Below are 22,967 nucleotides of genomic sequence, written 5' to 3'. Positions count from 1 at the left end.
CACATTTCATGGGGGCAGCAAAGATTAGTGAAAAGAGCCCGTGATGAGGGGATAGATTAGCCTGGGGAAGATTATGCTGGATTTTTTTTGGGAGGGGGAAGGGAAGGTAATCATAAGGGTACTTATACCAGGGGAGCAGGAGGGTCAAAGTGAGTAGGAGATGAGACAGTGGGAGCAGAGGCTGTGTGGGGCCATGAGCCAAGGAATGTGGGCAGCTTCTAGAAGCTGGAAAGGAAAAGGAGGTGATTACACTGGAATCTCCAGAAAACTCTGACCACCCGTTTGGACATCTGACCTTCGGGCCTGTGAGATAATAAACCTGCATTGTCTTAAGTCACTAAGTTTGTGGTAACTTGTTACAGCTGCACCGGGAAACTAATACACCAGGCTGGCCAGTTACTGCTGTGTGACTCTAGACAAGCTGTTAACATCTCTGAGTCTCACTCTATTATCTATGAAGTGAGCATCATGATGCCTCTTCTCTGTGTATTTTTTGAACATTAAATATTATGCTCCACCTTAGTGCCTGGAACATAATAATAACCTTATTTGAACACCTTATAAGATCATGCACCATAAGCCAATGACAAAAAAGAAAGAAAGAAAGGAAGGAAGGAAGGAAGGAAGGAAGGAAGGAAGGAAGGAAGGAAGGAAATAGAGATTCAGAATCAATAACAACAACAAAAAATAAGGGCATAAATTCAATTCAGGAAGAAGATTGCTCAATATAAATTTAAGAAATTCCCCCAGTTGAGCTTCATTGATTTTTAGAGAGAGGGAGGGAGGGAGGGAGGAAGAGAGAGAGAGAGAGAGAGAGAGAGAGAGAGATTGGTTACCTCCCAAATGAGCCCCAACTGGGGATCAAACCTACACCCAACCGAGCCGCCCGGCGATTGCCTATTTATTTGCCAATATATTACCTATATCAGGGAAGAGAGAGATATCTCATTTGTTTAAAAAACCTACATAGACTATCATTGCTTGGATATACCCTAATTCATTGAACTAGTCTTCTATTCAAAGGCATCTGGATTGTTCTTAATATTTTGTTCTTACAATTCTGCGGTGAATAACCTTGCACATAGATCATTTTGCACGGGTCCAAACACCTCTATAGGATACATTTCCAGAAGAATTGCTGTGTCAAAGCATATCTGCAGCATTTATAATTTTGATAGATGTTGTCAAATTATGCACCGTAGGAGCCCTGCCACCAGCAGGGCTTGAGAATACCTTTCCCCACAGCCTCGCCAACAAAGCCTGTTATCAGCCTTTTGGATTTTTGCCAATCTGCCGGGGGAAATGGCATCTCAGTGTTGCTTTAATTTGCATTTCTCTTTTTGGAGCGAGATCTGAGCATCTTTGCAAACGCTTAAGAGTCACTTACGTTTTCTTTCCTACCACCTGTCTATTCATTACCCCTGAACCGTATTTCCATTAGGTTGTCTTTTTATTGATTCCCTCATGCACCTTTGCTGAATAAACAAATGAATGACATGAAATGAATTTAAATACGGGGCTCTGAATACCCTGGTTCAACATCCCAAATAAAACCCAGCAGAAGCAAGCATGGATGGGGCCTGGCTGTGGCTGTTCACTGTGCTCTTTGATAAAAAGCCCAGGACCTCACATTTCAGTACCACCCCCGATGGACAGCTCTCCAAGAGGCAGCGGTATTGAGGCCCAAGGAAGCAGCCTTCTGCAGCCAAGAGCTGAGAGTGTCCGGAGGCCTGCCTTGGTCCTGCGTGGGTGCCCAGTGGGGCTGGAGCAGGGTGGGGTCGTGTGCTTCCCAGGACTCAGGAGACCTCATTCCTTCTCTGAGATGGGTGGTCGGGAGCGGACCTCTGTACTTTCGACTCGAGATGAGCAGGTGGCAGGTTGACATCCAAGTGTGACTATTAAGGAGGTGAAGCTTGGCTCCCACCTGGATGGAAGGTGTACCAGCCTCACCTGGTGGACCTTCCATGAACCACACACCTGCCTTGCTTTCAGCCAGAGTGGGCTTAGCACCAGTTCTCACCATCTCTGCGACAATGGTTGTTTCTACCTGCCCTGCTGTTGACTAGCATCTTGTGCCCGGGGGGTGTCTCACTCCATCGCTCTCTGAATTCTCCGGCAGGGTCACAGCCACCAACACCCTTCCTCCCGTGCCCACTGTGTCCCTCTGCTGCTCTCCAGCACAGCAGCCCTGCAAGCCCCTGGATACCTCCCTCCCATGACCGGTAAGTCATCCATCAGCCCCGAGAGCCAGTGGAGAGCAGAATCTATTTAAAGAAGCACACGTTTCCAGTGCTGAGTCACCCCGGGCTGGACCAGCTGGCCCATGTCCGGGCAGCGTGGATGCGCGCGGCGCAGCGGCCACTGCAGCCTGGCTCAGACGTTGGCAGCCACCCCAAAGAGGCTCTGAGCCGAGGCGCCCCGTTTAATCACAAGACGCCCAGGCTCCTCTCTCAGATAGACCTGGAGACTAGAATGGCTCCACCACAGTCCTGTCATTCTTAAAGGGAGGGATTGGACAAGTTAAACTTGAAATCATTTTCAGTGTAACCTGCGTATAATGAGGGTCCCCTGGGGCCCAGTCTTCGTTCTGTGTCAATTCAAAGAAATAACAATTTGTCGGAAAAATATAATTGAACACAATTCCATTTTTTGCTTGGTAGCTCAGAAAACCCCCAAAGGTCGTGGTATGCTTGGGGGTGAAGGTGGGGTCAACCTTGGAGTACATTCTTCTTCGTGAATTGGTTTGTTTGTTGTTTTCAGGTATAACTTGGATTCTTTTGACTTTAGATAAAAAGGTGTTCATCCTCAGTGAGGTTTCTATTTCTATCTTATTTTAAATTTTTTATCTTATTTTAAATTTTCTATCTTATTTCTATCTTATTTTTAATTTTCCACACACGCATAGATCAACACTACACGTGGTTACACATTAGAAGATAGGAATGGATAGCAGGTTAAGCTCCTCCCTCCCACATCTGTTATCTTGCCAGAGACACTCCCCACTTACAGTCTCTTATATATCCTCTCGCCTGTTAAAGCAAATTGGCTTTAACACAAATGGTGTCTTTCCCAACATAGTCCGGGCATTTGTCTTTTTAATTGTTTAACTATGGAAAAACCCAAACATATACAGAAGTAAGGATGCATCCCTCTGTATGCATTGTTCACCTTAACAATTATCAGCATACCACCCTTGCTTTTCCAATTATATAGTACGCCTTGGACCTTGTTCCATTCCAGTTTGTGTAAACTTGCCTTGTTTCTTCTCCTGGTTGCTTAGTATCTCTATATATAAAAGCCGAAGCTGGCCAACCCCCTGGCTGGCTGCCCCCCCCCCCCCCATCAGCCTTGATCGCAAGCCAGGCCGAGGGACCCCACCCCTGCACAAATTCGTGCACTGGGCCTCTAGTTCTATAACAATAAGGATGGATGTCCCATGATTCAATTCACCAGTCTCCTGTTGATGGACATTTATATTGTTTCCAATCTTCCGTTACCATAAACAAATCCTGCAGCGAATATTTTTTTACGGCCATTCCTGAGCACGTGTGGATAAATCTGTAAGACGTTCCTGGAAGTGGAAATGCTGAGTCAGAGGCACGTGCATTTAAATATTGATAAGGGCTGCCAAATGGCCCACTAATGGAGCCACATTCATTCCCGTGCTCACTAATAGTACACGAGTGTGCTCATTTCCCCACATGCCCATCAGCAGGATGTGTTATCACATTTTTTGTCTTTAAAATACGTTCTTCTAGTTAGGTCTCCAGCAATATTTCTCAAACCCAGAAGTGAGATGTATTTAGTAAGTTGTGGAGCCAGTTTAGTGGGTGGAATTCATCAGAGAACAGACTAGAACATGTCAGAGAACGCTGTTTGTGACAAAGGCAAGTGTTGCCTCGTGGGCCTCCTGCTTCAGAGGCGTATCTGTGTTCACCTGTGTATGTGGACATGTTGTGATGTGAAATGTGGATCTTACTGTGGGTGTGGGTCTAACGGTTTGAAAAGTTCCCCTTCCCCTTTCATCTCTGCCCCGTCCTCAGAGAAAAATGTTCTGATGCAAACCCACCCCTCAACGGGCACCCAACCCCGCCTCGCCCCCTGCCAGCTGTAGACAGCTTCTCACTGGGCCTCCAGGCGGCGCTGCTGAGGAGTGTTTCACAAGGGGGAGCTGTCACTCGCAGGGCAGATGTGTCTACTTTCTGGGGGGCTGCCCTGTCAGACTCCTTGGCCCTAGACACTCCGGCAGGAGCTTCCGGTCGCCGCGATGCCGAAAATGGCCTCACTCACTTTTCTAAGCTCCCCTTGCGGGGGCTCTACCATCCCCAGTGCAAAGCCTCGCTGCCTTGCTGGGTCCTGGAAGCAATGGCTATAGTCGGACTTGAACAACTCTTTGTCTCAGTCACCTTTGCTTTAAAAAGTCCTTCCGGCCTCACTCAGGGTCTGCTGTGTCTTCTGTTTGGAACACTAAGCCCGTGTCTCCTGCACGTGTGTGCGCGTGTGCACACACACACACACACACACACATATGCACACGCACATATGCACACACACACCACGCACAACCCGGCCATTTCCCTGCTCATCCCTCAGGTCCAAGTGTCACTCGTTTCGGAGCTCTCCCTGTTAGGAACTCTCTCTTCCTCTCCCTCCACCATCACAATGCCTTTCTCTTGCCCCTTATTCTGTGAGTGACCTGACCCTCCATCCCGTGTTTATGCAACTCCCTGAGGACAGGCCCCTGGTGTCCGCCCCCCCCCCCCGCCGCCCACAGGTGGATCCCGAGTGTGGTGTCTCCCGGCGAGGAGGCTCTCCACCGACATTTCTCAAAGGAGTGATTAGTCTGTGTTCTCACTGAGTATCAGGAGAGGCACTGGTGGGCACTGCAGTGGCCGTTTCCTGAGGGACTAAGCCAGCCTCCTTCCTTCGGCTGCTGCAGCTCTGTGCCGTCTGCGAAACAACAGGGAGAGCTGATGAACTGTCCTAGGCAGGCGGCCAGCCAGGGCCCGGCAGGCACAGAGGCACACGCGGCCCAGGAACCTGCACAGCAGCCAACAGCTGTTTACCAGGAGAGGAAGCAGAGGTCGCAAGGCCCCTTGAAGTCCAGGCTCCTGGCATTCTATTGTTCAGAGCAAGCCCCGGCCAGCACACAGCAGGGGGGAGTTGGGGGGGGGGGAATTGACCACCTCTTGGTGGACAGAGCTGCAAAGGGACGTCACAGTGTGGAGCCCATTGCAAGGGCTGTGGGTACCGGGGAAGGCAGAATCAGGGCCATTTTTGCAGCCAGCCACACTCAGCTCGTTATGCGGAGATCACATCAGCCCTTACTTAGACTTCTTGTGAGGATTCAGTGAGATGGTGCACAGGCAGCCGTGATTGGAGCCAGGCTTGCAGGAGGTGCTCAGCAAATCCCAGCTGCGGCCGTGGCCGCTGCCGTAATCATTAATAGTATCATTGTGATTGATTGGAATCCTCCTCGTCGCTGGGCATCTGCTCAGTGCAGTTCTCAGGTTCAGATCCCCTGGTCAGATTGGCTCCCGCCCGCCCGCTGGCCTTCCCTCTCAACAAAGGGGCAAGTCAGCTCATGGAAAACTTCCGTGACTTCTCGCAGATGCCACAGCGCATTAGTGTCCTTTGACCACGCGCTGTCAAGGCAGCTAGAGCAGAGATCTATTTAAAGAATACGTAGGTGCCTTTGCTTTTTGCCATCAAAGCCGGGCCGAGGATGGAGACACATCTGAACCGGGCGGAAGGGTGCGGATAGGAGACAGACCTTTCACTGTCATCTGCCTCGGCTCAGGAACGGGGAAGTAATTGCCTGGTGAGGTTTGGTCACCTCCTGTTCATTAAGGCTGCCACCAGCGGCACGTTCATGGTTCTTGTTTATGTTTATTTCCAAAGGCGAGCGATCGAGCCTGGAGTTGGACGAGCCTCACAGGCTGCAGTCTTGCTAAATTCCATAGTCCTGCTGACAGGGCCTCCGCTGGCCGAGTGATCGTGACATGGAGCTTAGAGAAGAGGGATCAGGGGGTCTTGGCTTTGTTGGGGTTCTTGTTTATTGCCAAGCAAAGAACGGCCAGGATACTGTTTACCACGTAGGAGAAACCTCCACAGCAGTCGCTATTATGGGGCTGACATCAGCCCTTCCAAGTAGGAGGCGGCACCAGCATTTGCGAAAAGCCTCTCCGTGTGCAGGGAGAAGCGCAGAATGAATTTATTGATAGAAATCTCCATGACTTTTATTTTTTGAAAAGAGGGGGAAATGCCTTCTTTTGATCCTGTCTCCAAACAGAAGCGAAGCCAGCGATGACATGTGTTTGTGATTCATCAGAAAGCAGATGGACTTTATTTCTCTTATTTTTGGAAGGTGGCTGTCTAGGTACTGGGTTCTGGCGAACGGCAGAGGGATTATATTTGGAAACCCTAATTGGGAGAGGCTTTCTTTAAAAAGCAGCCTAAAGCCACGCTGGCTCCCACGGACGCTTCCTTGGTTCTTCCTTTTTTTATCTTTAATCCTTCTGACACCCCGAACGCAGTTCACACATCGAATGAAAGGAATCTATTTTGCCCATCCTTGATGTTTACGTGGCTTTGTAGTTCCTCTCTGGCAGCTCCATCTCGTCCTCTGGCCCTCACTTTGAAGAATGGTGTCAGAGGGAAATGCTAAATTTAATGTTTTGTAGGCTAAAGCAAATATATATGTGTGTGTGTGTGTATAATATATATATAGCCATTGATTGACATTATGGGAAAGTGCAGGAGCTTCAGGCATGGCTGGATCCAGGTGCTCAACTAATGGCAGAAATCATTTTCTTCCAATGCTCTCTCTTTTGCATAAACTTCAGTCTCGGGCTAGAGGAGGGCAACGCTGCTCCAGGCGTACATTACACCGGCTTAGCAACCCCAGTCTGAAAGGTATACCTCCTTCAGAGCACTAGCAATAGGCATCTCATGGGCTTGCATTGATTGGTCACTTGCCTTTCTTGGTACCAAACAGTGTGGCCAAGGGTACAAACTAGATGGATTGGTCAGGTGTGGGCATGTGCCAGCTCCTGGTATCGAGGGAGGCAACAACTCCAGTCAGACTTCATGGGCCAACTACGGGGGGAGGATGACTGACCCAAAGGGCAATCAGGGGCCAGGAAGTATGTCCCGACCCCGGCAAAGGCAAAAGATGACCTTTGCGATAATGTGCTAGCCTGGGCCCTCCAGGAAGCACACGCCAAGACCGGACGAAATATGCAGAGATTGGATTAGGGAAACACTTATGGGGGGAAATAGGAAGAGAGCCAGGGGGGCTGGGAGAGGCACCGACCCCGAGTGAAGGAGGAGGGAAGGAGGTTGGCTGGGAGCATCCCAGGCTTCTGTTCAGTCTAAGGAAGTTGCAGCGAGGTGTCAGGCGTCCTCCGGCCACGGAGTCTGCCAGAGGAGTCCCACGTCTCCCGAGATCACCGGCCTTGTGTGACTATCTCTGCGGCACCGGCTGATTGGCTGGGAGCAGCCCATGGGAAGTGTGGCCTCGTTGGCACCGATGGATTTTCGAGCGTAGCAGCTGGGGCCCTCCGTCAATTAAGCTTCCTGTAGCTGGAAGTCTGCGAGGCACCTTCTCAGGGCTGCCACAGATAATAACTCATCTTTCTAAAGCACCTCATCAACTCAGAGGTGCTGCCACAGCTCGTAGCTAAGTCGATTCCTTCGATACAAATAACAGTGTCATCACCTCCCCCATTTTACAGATGGGGAAGGTGAGGCAGGAGGGGTAGTGATGTGTCCCAAGCCACTCCACTAGCAGTGAAGAGCTGGGACTCATATCCTGGCCTTTGCATACCTACCTATCATGTCCCCCTGCACTGGGTGGAATAGCATCCCCCCAAATTCATAACCACCTGGAACCTCAGAATGTAACCTTCTTTAGAAAAAGGGTCTTTGTAGATGTAGTTAGTTAGGTTAAGAGGAGGTCCTACTGAGGTTCTATGAGGGTGGGCCCTGAATTCAGTAGAACTGGTGTCCTTATAAGAAGAGATGAAGACACGGATACAGATGCGGCAGAGGGGAGAGTGCCATGTGACGGTGGAGGCAGAACCTGGAGTGATGCAGCCACAAGCCAAGGAGTGTCGGCAGCCACCAGCAGCACGGAGAGAGGCAATGGAGCAGACTCTTCCCTAGAGCCTTCAGGAGAAAGCATGGCCCTGTTGACACCTTGACTTTGGACTTCTAGCCTCCAAAACTGGGAGGGGATAAATCCGTTGTTCTAGCCATCCACCGGGTGGTAGTTTGTTACAGCAGCTCTGGGAAACTGATACACCCTCTTAAAAGCACCTGCCACCCTCCTGGTTCTTCTCTCTGTCTGACCCTTTCCGGGACCCAGCCCCATGGGCACTGCTGATTGGATAAATCTAGAACCATGGAGCCTGTGGTCAGATAGCAGAGGCAAAGAAATGCCGAGCCTAGGAGGCTCAGGTCATATGCAAACCAAGGAAAGCGGCCGAGACATTGTCATGTTGGTAGCAGGTACCCCCAGATGTGATGTGATGAGACGGGCGGTTCACCTCTATGGGATGCTTTCCCCAAATCCATGATTCCAGCCTAATCATGAGAATCATCAGACAAGCCCAAATGGGGGGACCTTCTACCAATGACCTGACCAGCACTCTTCAACATGTCAAGGTCATGAACTAGGAAAAGACTGAGAAACTGTCACAGATTGGAGGAGTCTGAGATGCGATGACTGCCCGCAACCTCAGACCCTCGCACACCCAGAAAGACACGAGCAAGATGATCCTAACAGAGGCCGTTCAGAGCATTGTCCCCATGTTAACTTCTTAGTTTTGACAGCTGTGCCGTGGAATTGTAAGATGTTGACATTAGGAGAAGATGAATGAAGGGTATGTGAGGACTCACAGCTTTTCTCTAAATCTGAGATCATTACAGAATAAAAAGGCGAGAGAGAGAGAGAGAGAGAGAGAGAGAGAGAGAAGAGAAGAGGAGAGGAGAGGAGAGGAGAGGAGAGGAGAGGAGAGGAGAGGAGAGGAGAGGAGAGGAGAGACAGAGAAGAGACAGAGAAGCAAAACAAAGAAAATACTGTGGGGCCAGGGAGAAACTTGATGTATGATGGACCAAATCATATCACGTCTGGCTAAATTTCATAGCCTGTCCTTGGCTACATCTACCCATCCATCATTTATCTACCCATCCATTCAACAATTTTTATTGAGCACTTGTTGTATATTATGTACTCTTAGGTTCTGGGGATACAGCTGTGGCAGATAATCAGGTGTCTGATCTCATGGAACTTATATTGTAGTAAGAGAAACAGACTATCTACCAATCAATCAATCAATCAATCATCTATCTATCTCAATGAATGCTAAATTATCAGATGATGATAAGTGCTGTGCAGAAGACTAAAATAGGCAACGAGGGGGAACTGGTCAGAGAAGGCCTTGCTGAGAAAGTGACTTAAGCTGGGAGCCGAATGACCAGGAGGAAGCCTGCCCTGTAAAGAGCGGGAGGAATGCAGTCCAGGCAGAAGGCACAGCTGGTGCAAAGGCCCTGAGGTGGCAACAAGCTTGGGTGTTTGAAAGGCCTGGGGCTGGAGCACAGCGAGAGCGGGGAGGGTGGTAAGAGATAAGGGCAAAGAGGCCTGGGCTGGGAGTGGCGGGGAGATGCAGGGCCTATATCATTTACTAGGCTCCTTCCTGTGTTTGATCCCCTTTGGTCCCTAGGAACATCTAGGGAAGTAGACCCTCTCGCATCTTTTTACAGGGGTGAGACGGAGAGGCTCAGCACCTCTCTTCCCTTTCCCTGCAAGGGATTATGGGAGTATCAGGATAGGCCAACGAGGAGAAACAATTTTGTGCTTTGATGCCCCTCAGGGTTGACTTGAGAATGACTAGTAAACTCATGAAAAGCACCCCCTGGGGCTTACCTGGTTCCTGTGAAAAACCAGCAGGCATTTTCAACGCAGCCGGCTGTGTCCCTGGGCCTTCCTCTCTCCCCGGGGCTGTGTCCCCTGGGCCTTCCTCTCTCCCTGTCTCCTGTGCTAGAAAGGGCGAATTGTCAGGTCTGGGGCAGGAGATTTCCCGCTGATCGCCCCCCCCTCCCCCGCCCGCAAGTGCCACTTCCTATCTTTTCTCCAAGTCTCCTCTTCCCTGTGGCTCTGGTTGAGAGGGGCCCTGGGTGAATGGGGCGCTTGGTTCCTTTCAGCTCAGTTTCTGTGCCGTTTTCAGGCTGTGGTGGTGACGGTGGGAGGCCCCGTGAGCTACAGGCATCCACGTCGGAGAAAGACACTTTTATCCCTTCCCATCCAGGCAGTCATCCGTTGATGTCTCAGGTACTAATTGGGAAGTAATTCTGTGCCAGGTACCTGAAGACACATGTGGGCCCCGGGCCTCGAGCAGGGACCTCCTGGGACGGAGACCTCGTCCAGGTCCTGCTAACCTTGTGTGTCGAGACCAGCATCTGGACGATGCAGAATCCTGTTCCAGGCTGTCCTGGTGGGGCCCCCTCCCTGGAGTGGAAGACACCACAGTTCCTTTAAACGAGCCCCTGCTGTTGGACATGTAGGTTGGTTCCCATTTGTCATTATGAGAAGCAAGGCCCGGAGGATTGTCTTTGTACAAACGCCTAATTACTTCCTTGGGTTACATCCAGGGGTGGAGTAGTCAGTGGGTGTGTGTCGTTTCTAAGGTTCTGGACACACAGTGCTCGATCGCCCTCCAGGAAGTTCTCTGCCAGCTTCCCTTGCCGCCTGGATCAGCGAGTCGGATCCAGGAAAACGTGTTTCCGCAGTGCTGTCCCCGCCTCGCCACGTGGGTCTTGCGGCAGCCCAGCCCCCGCCGCTCCTGGCCTGCTGGAGACCTGTCGTGTCAGGCTAGGGTTACATAGTGTGATGCTGACAGCCCCCAGGGGGAAAGGTGCTCCCCAGATGTGGGAGGCGGGAGGGGGAAGCGCTCGGGGCGCTGAGAGGTGGGTCACGTCCATGCCCCTTCCCCCGCCCCCCACTTCCCTGGTCTCCCGTGGAGGTGACCCTGCTCCATCTCTCCCCACTCACACACGTAACAGCAAAAGCTTCCCCTGCATGGTATGTTTTAGCGCTCCTGTCATTCTCCTGTGATCTGGGGGCCTTTTTCTATCTCTCCCGGTGGCCTGTATGTAGCAGGGAGGGGTGGAGTCTTACTCATTTCAGTATCCCCAGCATCTGCCTCGTGATACAAACCTAACAAAAGGCGAGTGAGAATCGCAGTGATGGTAATAGTAGAGCTAATGTGTTGAGCACTTACTCTGTGGCAAGCATTTCACAGGCTGTTTCGAGCCCTTTTCCTGTTGTATCTCCCTGGAGGATCCCCATATATGAATGATGTAAGTATTGTTATTACCCCCATTTCACAGATGAAGAGGCCGAGGCTCAGAGAGGTGGAGTGACTTGCCCAAGGTCACACAGCCTGTGAGTGGGACTCAAGCCAGTTTCTTTCAGTCATTCTGCTGGGTGCTTGGCGAGTATTTAAGGCACCAAATGAGGAGCGAGAGTCCCCTCTGCTCCCTCCCCAACACTAGCTAACGACCGACCGACCGGAAGACATTGATATATATCCATCCCAGCAGAATTGAGGGATCTGGTCTATTCATTTCCAGGGAAAAGCCAGACCCGGGGTTTGAGAGGGTCATCTTAGAGGAGCGCTTTGCAGGACCTACTTCTCCTTACCGCCCCCTCCCCCACCTCCAGTTTCAGTGGGAATCATTCCTTTCCCATCAGAGCTTCAAGCTCCTTTTGAAAATGTAGATTCTTCCAGCAAATGCCAGCCCCCTCCATCCTTAACGCCTTGGTGGGTGTTAGGACATTTGAGCTTTTTGTTCAAGCTGCTCTTCCTCTTTCTACTCATTCTCTCCACTGTCCAGCTCCGATCCCTTCCCCAGGCCGCCTTCCTGGCCTCTCCTGCCCCCTCGGCTCCCCCCCTGCGGCCGGCAGCAGCCCTGGCGCTGATGGTCTGTGATGACGGTCTAGCCCAGGTCCCCCTAAAACTGCAGCATCATGAAGACACGGGCTCCTTGCGGAATCCCATCGTCTACCGACATATATCACCAAACATGCACTTGCGGGGGGCCAGCAGTAAGATAAAGATACAAGCATCCACAGCCCCAAGATGAACCCACTGATTTGGCATTGCCCGAGCACCACCTTGGTCCTGGGCCCCGAGAACTCAGAGATACAGGAGACGGAGCTGTGTTCCTGGACTGTCCCGTGTGATGGGGGAACCGGTTACAGGGCAGGTTGGCCCAGCGGAGGGTGAGGCTGTATCGGAGGAGCTCAGACAGGGGACGTACATCCGGTCGGCCTTCAGTAAGTGCCATGGATTTGTCGTACCCGAGAAGCAGGTGGTGGAGGGGCCCTGGGAGAGGGAGACCCTGCTCGCTTCCTTTATTTTCTTGGCATGAGAGACTGTGCTTCCGGTACCAAGTGACTGGGGAGACGCAGTTGCTACGGGGAGGGGCTGCGGTGAAGCCAGCGCACCTGGAGGCCCGGTGTCAGGGAAGATGCTGCTGCCGAGGCCCTGGACATCGAGGAGAAAAGTCAGGCCTATCCTCGCCCTGCGTGGCATGAGCTGGATGCATCCGCAGAGAAGAAAACATCATGTCCCCACTGGCAGTGCGACGCCATATTTTTCTAATGTGCTTTAAAGTAAATATGGAACATTTGGGCCTTAAAACAATGTTTGCCCGTAGACCCCCTGACATCACTTTCTGTATCTTTGCAGAATAGGTGCCATTCTTTGGGGAACTCTTCTCTTTAGTATTACTACTATTCGTAATGATTATAATACAATAGCAACAATAACAAAGTAAAGATGAGACACATGGGACTTGCTGTGTGCCAGGCACGGTTCTAAGCGCGTTTCTGTGTATTAGCTAATGTGATTCTAATGACAGCCATACGAGGAGGTATTGTTTTTATCCCCCACTTCGCAGATGGCAACACTGAGGCACGGAGACGTTTAGTTACTTCCTCCAGGCCGCACAGTCCGTGTGCGGAGGAGCCAGGTTGGAACCTCGGCAGCCTTGCCCTGAACCTGGCCTTTTAACCATTTCTCACACTGTCTGCCGACTCTCCTTCCGCCAGCACCTATGGACAGTTTTTTTAAAATATATTTCTATTGATTTCATAGAGGGGAGAGAGAGAGAGAGAAAGAGAAAGAGAAACATCAATGAAGAGAATCAATGATCGGCTGCCTCCTGCACACCCACCAATGGATATCAAGCCCGCAACTTGGGCATGTGCCCTTGACCGGAATCAAACCCGGGACCCTTCAGTCCACAGGCTGTTGCTCTATCCACTGAGCAAAAGCATCCAGGGCGGACATTTTGGGCTGGATGCTTATCTAGGCTCCTGGAGGAAGAAAGGAGACTGGTTAAGCACCCAGCACACAGTAGGTGCTTAATGAATGGCAGTTGCTCTTCATTATTTAGAGTATACAACTCTTGTTCACATCCATTAGCTCAGTGAAACGTCCTGGGCTCACTGGTTGGTAGGTGGGGAAGGTGTTATAGTCCCATTTTACAGATGAGGAAACTGAGGCTCAGAGCATGCAAGTGACATATTCAAGGTCACACACAGCTGGTGAATGGGGGAGCCAAGCATGGAGCTCAGCGCTCCAGAATGCAAGCCCCCCTCTCTTTCCCCTCGCAGTGCCTTGCCTGGTAGCACCGAATGGACTGATTAATAAATAATACTGGTTGGCTTGTCTTAAAAGCGTGTCCTGCCAAGTCCTGTAGCGTCTTCTCTGTAATTACCCCATTTTCTCCTGCGGGGGCTAATGAGCTTCCTCAAGACTTGCTCCTTTCCCAGTGGGAAGGGGTCTGTCAGGACACAGGCTGGTCTCGGGGACCCAGCCATTCTCTCTCTAGTTTGCTCTTTCTCGTTCTCTCTTTTTCTTTCTCTCCCGTGTCTCTGCTGCATTTATTTGTTTTGTCTTTGACGGATCCCCTGGGATGAGCTGTGCTCCTGTGACATTTCTTCCCTTTTGTGTTCCTGATGATAGCATTTCCCTGGAGGCTCTTAAAAGAGAAGGATGGAGGGAATAAATCGCCGCTTGCCTGGCAGGGCCATCCAGCCACAGAGCCTGGCGGCCGGATGAGAGCTTGGAGCATGCGTCCTTTCTCTTCAGGCCTCCTCCTGTGTGGACATGTGTGCAGCTGCACGTGCACACGGAAACACACATGCACGTGCACACTGTATCGTAGGACAGGCTGTGATATGATTAAAACACGGGTTCCTCTGGCCAAGAGGGAGCTCATGATCCCTAAGGCTGAGTTGCTGTGAGATGATCCCTAAGGCCTCTCATCGTAGGCTCCTCTGCAGACTTGCTGTATCAGGTTCCCACGGCCCCTGGAACAAATAAACGTAGTGGCTTAAATAGCCCAGGCTTATTACCTGCAGTTCTGGAGTCAGAATCCTAAAATCAACTGTTGTCAGGGCTGCGTCTGTTCGGGGCCTCCAGGGGGAAACCTGTTTCCTTTGCTTTGTCAGCTTCTGGAGGCTGCCTGCTTTCCTTGGCTTGTGGCTACTTCCTTCCACCTTCAAGGCCAGCAACATAATCTCTCTCTCTCTCTCTCTCTCTCTCTCTCTCTCTCTCTCTCTCTCTCTTTCCCACTCTCTCCTATCCCTCCCTCCTTCCCTCCCTTTCTCTCTCCCTCTCCTCCTTTCCTCTCCCCCTCCTTCCCTCCCTTTCCCTCTCCCTCCCTCCCTCTCCCTCTCCTTCCTTCCCTCTCTCCCTCTTTCCCTCCCTCCCCCCCCCCCACACAGTTCATCATCACCTCTCCTCTCTGACCTCGGTGCCCCCATTTTTCCCTTATTAGGGTTCTTGTGATTACACTGGGGCCCTCCAGGTAACTCAGGGTAATCTCTCCATCGCAAGATCCTTACCTTAATCATATCGGTAAAGTCTCATTTGCCGTGTAAGGTAATATATTCACAATATCTTGGGATTAGAATATGGACATCTTTTGAGGCCATTTTTCTGTCCCACTTGCCAAGTGAAACAGAAACGTTTTTGTGTGCAACCTTCTTTCCTTTGGGGCTCTCTCAGTGCCCATCTCTCTGGGAGACAGTACAGCACAGTGGGCCCTGAAGCAGACTGCTGGATTCACACCCTGCTGCCCCCCTCTTCCTAGCGGTGTTACCTTGGGCAAGTCACCTACCCTCTCTGTGTCTGGTGGCCTCATCTGTAAGATGAGCGAATAATGTAACACAACTTAATTGTCATGTCATGGGAAGTACTGGGGTGACAAAGCATGTCATGTGGTGAATAATATGCACCAACAATAAATGGGAGAGGCCATTATAATTAGGTGGTCTATGTAGCATAATAGTCAAAAACTCAGAGGGCCTTGGTTCAAATCCCAGTCTCACCGTATGAACAAAATGGCCTCAGGCTATTTGCTTCCGGTGTCTGAGTCTGTTTTCTCAGTTGTTAAAATGAAAATAAAACAATGAGCCCGGTAGGCATGGCTCAGTGGTTGAGCGTCGACCTATGAACCAGGGGGTCATGGTTTGATTCCTGGTTGGGGCATAGGCCCCCGTTGTGGGCTCGGTCCCCAGTGTGGGGCATGTGGGAGGCAGCCGATGGATGATTCTCTCTCATCATTTATGTTTCTCTCTCTCTCTCTCCCTTCCTCTCTGAAATCAATAAAAACATATGGTTTTTTAAAAAATAAAACCATGATATTAACACACAGGATTGCTGTGAGGATAATAATAATACGGTGCCCGAAGGCCACCCGGAGCATGTGGGTGGCTTTGTTTGGTAGAGGTATCACCACCATCATCATTCCCCATCCTCCCTGGGGGTTATGGGCAGCTTCCTGGGCTGCCTCTGGCCCCAGCAGAACACAGACAGGGCAGGGCAGGCAGCTCGCTGCATCCAGGGCCCTGAGGCCCCCCCTTTGCAGGCTCCGGCTTCGGGAGGATCAGAGCAAGGCCCGCTCAGTGTTGAGGTGTCTGGAGCTGAGGTGGCTCCCGGCTGCAGCGCTGTTAGAGGTTACAGCAGCAGCTGGTTCTTCGGACGAGGGGCTCTCGGGACAGAAGAGGGGTGTTTGGAGATGGTGACCAGGGAGGATGGGGACAAAATTCCCCGAGAAGACAGGGCTAGTTCCTAGATGGCGTGATACCAGGGAAGATGCGGGGTTCTGGTTTCAACCATATTATCTTTTAAAAAATTTTGCTGCAAAGCCCTGTTTCAATGAAGACTTGGGCAGATGCCCAGTATGCAAAAACGGTTAAAAGCACTACTGCTCTAGTGGAAACTAGGGTGGGTGTGGGGGGGCAGCAACTTGAGCCTCTTTTTCACTCCCATGGGGACCTCTAGGGGGCCCCGTTTGAGAAAAACTAGCAGGGTGGCAAAAACCAACAAAAACAGGCTTTGGAGTCAGACCTGAGATCCTAGGCCCTGCCTCTGCCACCGCCTGGTGGTGTGAGCTGTGGGGCTTCCCTTCACCTGTCTGAGCCCCAGTCTTCTCGTATGAAAATGGGACCATAATAGCACCTGCCTCATGAGGCTGTGAAGACTGGCGGCAGAAACTCTAGAGTGCCTAGACCAGCACCCAGTATGTGGTAGATGTCCTGGCATTTAGCAGGTGGTAGCTGTATTGACAGGTCCCCTGAGAACATGTGTCTAATGCCCAGGGAAGCTGTGAGATAGAGTAAATATTCCTTGGGACTGGGAGCCGAAAGGCTTGGGACCTACTTGGGTTCTGAATCCGCCACCAGCAGCCTGTGTGACTTTTGTCCCTCTCTGGGCTTCTTGAATCACCTTTCAGGTGTTTATCGAGGGGGCTACTATGCACCTGGCACTGTTCTTGGTGCTAAGACAGAGGTCCTGGCATCCAAAAGGCTGGGTTTCAGGTTCAACTCTACTACATCCTAGCTCTTTGGCTGTGGGTAAGTCACTGCCCCTCTCTGGCCCTCAGTTTCTCCATGTGTAAAGTGAGGGGGTTGAACTTGTGTCATAGGGCCTTCCCAGGAAAGATGCAGTGAGATCCTGCCAAAAAATTGTAGAATGCACTTGAACTTGACTCTGACCTTCTGAAACATGGGCTTTGGACTCATACAACCTTGGGTTTGAATCCTGTGCCTGCCACTTACTATGTAACCTTGTGCAAGAGACTTCTTGAGTCTCAGTTTCCTCATCTGTAAAATGGGGATAAGACTAGTATCCTCACAGGGTCATGGTGAGGACTCAAGGGGATGATACAGGTAAAGATCCTAGCAGAATGGCTGGTGCATAGTTGGTTCTCAATAAATGACAGCTGCCTTCACCACCATCAAAATCACCATCATCATCACCATAAAGACCACCGCCATCATCACCACCACCAGCATAAGCATCATGATCGTGAGCATCTGTAAAGTGTATCTCTAAATGGTCTCTGAGATTCTGACATCTGAAGTTCCGCTTTACAAGGGGAGGATAAAGTGGCAAGTGTGGTAGCGTGCCCTGGGGCACCTGAGCGGCACACTTTGGAGGAGGGTCCCCAATAAAGAGGCCTCTCCTTCACTTTGCAGAGAAGGTCTACACGGACCTCGGTCTGTTTGAGATTTCCTGTCCTTTGTCCATAGTCAGCAGGAGCAGGACCCTTGAGCTCTGCAACGCTGGAATCCACGGGAATCAATTTCTCTTTGTGTATTTGTCCTTTTAATGGTTGCATTTTCTTGTCCATTTAGCGGTGTCACTTCAGAAGGTCAGTCTGCATCTTCTGGGGCTGGGTCTTTGGCGAAGGCTCAGTCGTCCGATTTAGACACCCCCCCCCGTCACCTCCCAACGCCATCCTGCTCAAACCACAGGGCGCCCAGGGACAGGAGGGCCTGGCACCGACCATCCTGGCTGGCTGTCAATCCCTCTCTCCCTCTGTCAAAACATCCGAGTCGTGGGACAGGCTGTGGATCGTGGGATCATAGCAGCTCACATCTCGTGGGTTCTTCTTGTTGCTCTTGAACCTCTTGCTCCCTATCTTTGGGGAAATCGAGTGGTCGCAATCTCATTTTGGAGACATTCAATGACTTTTACAAGGTTGTGTGGAGGCAGGACCTGGGCCCCAGAAACTACTGGGTCCAGTGCTTATTCAACTAGGCCACCCTGTCCCTTAAACATCTCCCTTTCCTAAGGCTTGTCTTTCCTATTCCAAATTCCCGAGGCTCCCGAGGTCCAGGTCAGAAATCTGCAACGATGTGGGGGAGGACAGGTCAGCTGGGCTGATTTCTTTCGAGAAAAAACCACTTGAAGGCTCCCACGCTGGGTTGTCAGACTCTTCTCTGAGCAGAGAACAAGCAGTGAAGGAAGGTCTGGGGGCATGTGTGGGAAAGGGGCTGCGAAGTGACAGCTCCCTTGCTCCGAGAGTGAGTGACACTATTAGAGCGAGCGTGTGGTAGGTCGGCTGTCAGTGACTTCACTGTGCGATGGCGAGCAGTCCCATCTCCCTCCTTCCCCTGGACTCGCCCTTCTCTGCGCTAACCATCCAATAACTTAACTTCGCTGCCTCAGGGTTCGCTTCCCGCCCATCCCCTCCTCCTCCACGTCTTAGCGCTGTCCGTGGTGCTGATCGCCAATCTCCTGACTGCCGCTCCGACCAGCTGGGATCTCTGATGCGCCCAACCTCTCCTCCCCGCCTCCCACCTCTCTTTCTCCAGGCACCTCGCACATAAATCACGGTGGGAGGCAGGCTCGGTTCCCCTGCGCCGGGAAGCTGCTGCCCCCTCCCTCGCTCAGCAGAGGGCTTTGCAGCAGTGGAGGAGGCAGCGCCGCTGATTTCGGGCACTGGGGAAGCAACCGATTCGTCGGCTGCCAGCAGCCCTGAGTTGCCTACGCGGAAGACAGAGAGGAAGAGAGAGAGAGAGAGAGAGAGAGAGAGAGAGAGAGAGAGAGAGAGAGAGAGAGAGACTTACAGAGCAAAACCCTTCATCCCTGTGGAGGACAGTCTGAGGGAGCTACAGTCTGCCTTGCCCACCAACTGGCTGACTTTTCTCCTCGCCTGGCGGTGGTATTTCTTTTCGTCTTGGTCCTGCGTGATTTAGGGATAGTTGGTGTGTGCGTGTGCGTGTGTGTGTGTGTGTATGTGTGTGTTGGCACTTTGATTTTATTTTGGGAAGAGTAAGAGAGTCAAATGGACAATTTTCTTCCAGGCACCTCCGCTGAGCTTTCAAACCAAGTCACCGGGAGTTAACATCTTCCCACCCCGCAGGGAAGGGAGGAGTTGGCAAGAATTTGGCTCAGCCGTTCCCCCTGCAATCCGCTGGTGTTGTGGTAAGTGATATTCCCTTCAGTTGTGCAAAGGGGCTGGGGGTATTGGCATCCCAGTTGCACGAGGTGCGTGCATGAGCTGGTGGGATGGAGGGTAGGTGGGAGGGGAGGGGTGTTGAGGAATGACCACATTTATTTGCCCACATTCTGCAGTGTTTGTTTGATCGCCCAAGCGGCACCCCAAAGCCAAATTAGATTTCGGCTTAGTGCCCAGGGAGGAGTAAAATATGCTCATTTTTAGGCATTGCGATCAAAATTGTGGCTTCTGCCCAATTTGTCCTCTCCCCTGCAGCAGAGGCTGTTGAAAGTAGCCGGCAGTTCTCTGAGTGAATTAACCCTTCGGGGGGCTGGCCAGCCTGGCATGGGGGGTCTCTGGATGTTCTGATCTAGTGGGTGGGCATCTCCCTGGATGGGAGAGGGTCACCTGAGGCTGGAAGGCTAACCCGTGCCTAGGGTCACCTCGGCACACCAGGTAGGCTTGCTCAGGACAGGCTCAGGTTGTGCTATCTTCTAGGGATAGCCGAGTAATTCAATTGTGTGGTTTTTGTAAGCTTGGCTGTCCTGAGCTTTCTGAGATAAGAGATGTGGGAGCCATGAAAGGACCACATTTTTCTTGGAACGAGTGGTCGGACAGGCCAGAGGGGAGCAGCCTGCTGAGCAGACGCCGTTTTATTTTCACAGGTGGTGTAACCTGTAAGTGAGGGTATGGGGGGTGCGTCCTGGTACCAGCCTGGAGACTCCATCCTTGAGCCCGTCTCAGAGTGGGGAAGGCAGGGGACAGCGTTTGTGCTGATGCTGGGGAAGGGCTGCGAGCTCCAGTTTCAGATCTGTTCCCAGGCAGAGCCTACCGCGCTGTCATTGCTTGGTCTGACGTCCTGATGGGCTAAGCCTGCGCCAACCTGTAGTGAGTGGCAAGCGGAGGTCCTTTGCGGGTGAATCCAGAAACTCACATTTCATTTTAAAATGCCTTTGCTGCTAATCTGTGACTTATCAAAAGGGGATTTCTCCTGGCTTCCTGCTTTGATGACATCCACCTTTCTGGGAACGAAGGCCCTTATTTTTAGCATCGCTGCTGTTGTCTCAGGGTTGCTCCAGTCTTCCGCATCCCCAAGGATTTCCTCCTTAAGTTCTTGTTCTTGGAGGTGGGAGGGATTCAGCCTCACCCCCAGAGACTGGCAAGCCTGGGGTGCAGGCAGAGCCCACTCAGTCACCTCCCGCCCCAGGGCCAGGTGGGGACGCCGAACCCCAGGGCACGTGCCTGCTCAGGCAGGACGTGTGGGGCAGAGGGGGCGGGTTCTCAGTGGTTAGTGCCCAAGATGTGGTCCTCAAATCCCCGGCTTCCTTTGGTGGATGACCTTGAGGACAAAGTTGCCTCAGTTTCCTCCCTGGGAAGCCTCAACTATAAATGAGGAATGAGAGGCTCATATTAGGAGCCACATATCTGGCCATGGGTGATATTGAACTTGGGCATTGACTGGCCAGACTGGGCTAGGACTGGGCCTTGGAGTGGGGGATCTCAGGGGTTCCCTGCAGTGCTGACTGTTAACCTTTGAGGGTTCAGAGTGGACTGGGGGAGGAACAAGGGAGCCACAGGGGCTCAGCGTAACATCACCACCTGGCATGGGAGTGTGTTAATGTTTTAACGACTGGGTCAGCCCTGCGGTACATGCCAGCCTGGCTGAGGTGGCCAGGACTGGGTGCTTTCGAAGCATCTCTGTGCTGTCTCCCAGCTGTGCTTCCCTGGGGGGTGGCTACGATCCAAGAGGCCGCCTTGCCTCCTCCCCCATCACATTTGAAATGGTGCATTGTGGTGCGCCAGGAAGACAGAGACCGGAGTTCCGGAATGAGCCTTGCACTTGGGGTGGGAGACCTGGGTTCTGGCCCTGGCTCTGCCTCCCTTCCCAGGCCTCAGTTTCTCTGCCTGTGCAATATGGTAGTTGGCCTTGGTGACCCCAGGCCCCTCTGGCTCTGAGGTTAGTGGCTGTGTGCTAAGTACGTGTGTGTGTACGTGCTTCTAGGAAGGGTTAGCACAGTCTCTGGGAATTTATCATGTGTGTTGAGGGTCCCTATTTGGGGTAAGCTGGGGTGGGATGGGGGTCTCTTGCAACACGTTGGTGGGGTCCCGGAGTCCCGGGCTCAGGTGGAGAGGGCTCTGCGGTATGTATGGCGTAGGCAGATGCAGAGACACACAGATTTGCAGCACATGAAGGCCCTAAAGACTAATCCCAGGGGCGTCAGCAAGGTGAGGACCCCCCTCCATGCTGAAAGGATGCATATTCACTCAAACACACAACAGCAGGGGGTTTGTGGGCCCTTCCTAATGCCCATCTGAGCACCTCAAGTTCAGAACCTCTAATCTAGCCCAACCCCTTTGGGGGGTGCCCAGAAAGGGAAAGCAACCTGCCCAAGACCACACAGTATGTCATGGCACAGCAGCACACGCATCTACCATCATGAAGACAAGGCATCATCCCCTCACTGCCGGCTCCGGCTGCCTCCTGTCTGCCCCCCAGCCTGGGATGTGGAGGAAGGACAGGAGCACCTGGCCAGCCCGCATAGGTCACAGGGAAGCAGAGCAGGAGACAAATGCGGGCACCCCCTTTCTCACTCGCAGGAGAGAGGCAGCGGCCAGGGTTTCTGCAGTTTCACAGGGCGGCCTGGAGAGTCAGCCTCCGCAGCTGGCTCTGCTGCTCCCCTTCCCTCCTGCTCCCGCCCGTCCTGGCCGGTCAGGGCGGCCGCTCTGGGGGTTTCTTTGTAGCATGTGGTATTTACTCTTTATCCACCCCCTCCCCATCTCTCTCTCGCTACCTGGGTCACAGAGAGTTTGTAACTTTCTCATAAAAACCACCATGACATATGGACCTGTCTTCTGCTCTCTATCCCCTTCGAGCGGGGAGCTGGTCATAAATGCAGACAAATCGGCAGCCGACGTGAAGACGAGAAGCCAGCGGCGCAGTTTATTTCTGTTAAGCACTGTGGCTGCAACCTGGGATAAAAATAGCCCCGGGACCCAGGCTAGGCTGGAGCCGAGGAGCTTAAATTATTCAGCTGCCCCGGGATGGAGGTCCTCCATGTGCTGGGAAGTGAAGGAGGCACCCCAGCCCCCTCTTCTTCGTGCTCCCCATCTGCCACCGGCGCCTCTGAGGGCTGCAGCGTGGGGCTCTGGGAGCAGCCAGACCTGAGTTTGAATCCTGACTCCAGTGCTTCCTGGCTGTGGGACTTCAGGCAAGACCCCCAACCTCTCTGAGACGCAGTGTCCTCAGGCATATTAAGGTCGTCCTGTGTGGAGGCTAAGAGTGTGGGCTCTGGAAATAGAGCTCTTGGTGTAGATCCTGGTTCTGGCACTTTCTAGTTGTCTCCATTCACCTCTCTGGGTCTCAACTTTTCTACCTGTAAAGTGGGAATAATAAAGGAATTAGGAGAATTTTAAGAGTTAATGCTCGCAAAGGACCTGGCAAGGAATAAGTGTCCAACACATGTCAATAATGGGGATGGTGTTGGTGACAGTACCAGTGAAATTACCAATGACCCAAGCAGCATCTGGGTGAGGGAGAGGGAGGTGACTCCTTCCTGCCAGACACGCAGCCCTGTGACCCAGGAGAGAGAGGACGTGGCTTGGAGACAGCAGACTTCCCACCCCACTTGTTCCCTGTGTTTTTCGTGCAGTTGATGGAGGTC

At 52.1% G+C, this 22,967-nt stretch overlaps 1 protein-coding gene across 4 annotated transcripts in view; it reads left to right on the top strand.

Moving 5' to 3' along the window:
• Positions 1 to 22,967, top strand: part of RPH3A (rabphilin 3A) — a 144,576-nt gene that overhangs the window by 63,090 nt on the left and 58,519 nt on the right. For 2 of the 4 annotated variants that reach the window (XM_070399831.1, XM_070399827.1), the window contains exons 1-2: positions 18,595 to 19,029; positions 19,172 to 19,292. The gene's annotated coding sequence lies outside the window, so the exon portion shown is untranslated. Of the gene's footprint in view, positions 1 to 18,594; positions 19,030 to 19,171; positions 19,293 to 22,967 lie in introns of those variants that run through there. The other 2 variants (XM_070399828.1, XM_070399830.1) reach the window with 1 other exon arrangement.

This window comes from Myotis yumanensis, unplaced genomic scaffold (assembly GCF_028538775.1).
Source record: "Myotis yumanensis isolate MYYU_CA2020_CCGP unplaced genomic scaffold, mMyoYum1.0.hap1 SCAF_19, whole genome shotgun sequence".
Taxonomy (NCBI): domain Eukaryota; kingdom Metazoa; phylum Chordata; class Mammalia; order Chiroptera; family Vespertilionidae; genus Myotis; species Myotis yumanensis.
Note: the sequence above shows the minus strand (reverse complement) of the source record. Positions and strands in the feature narration are given on the sequence as shown.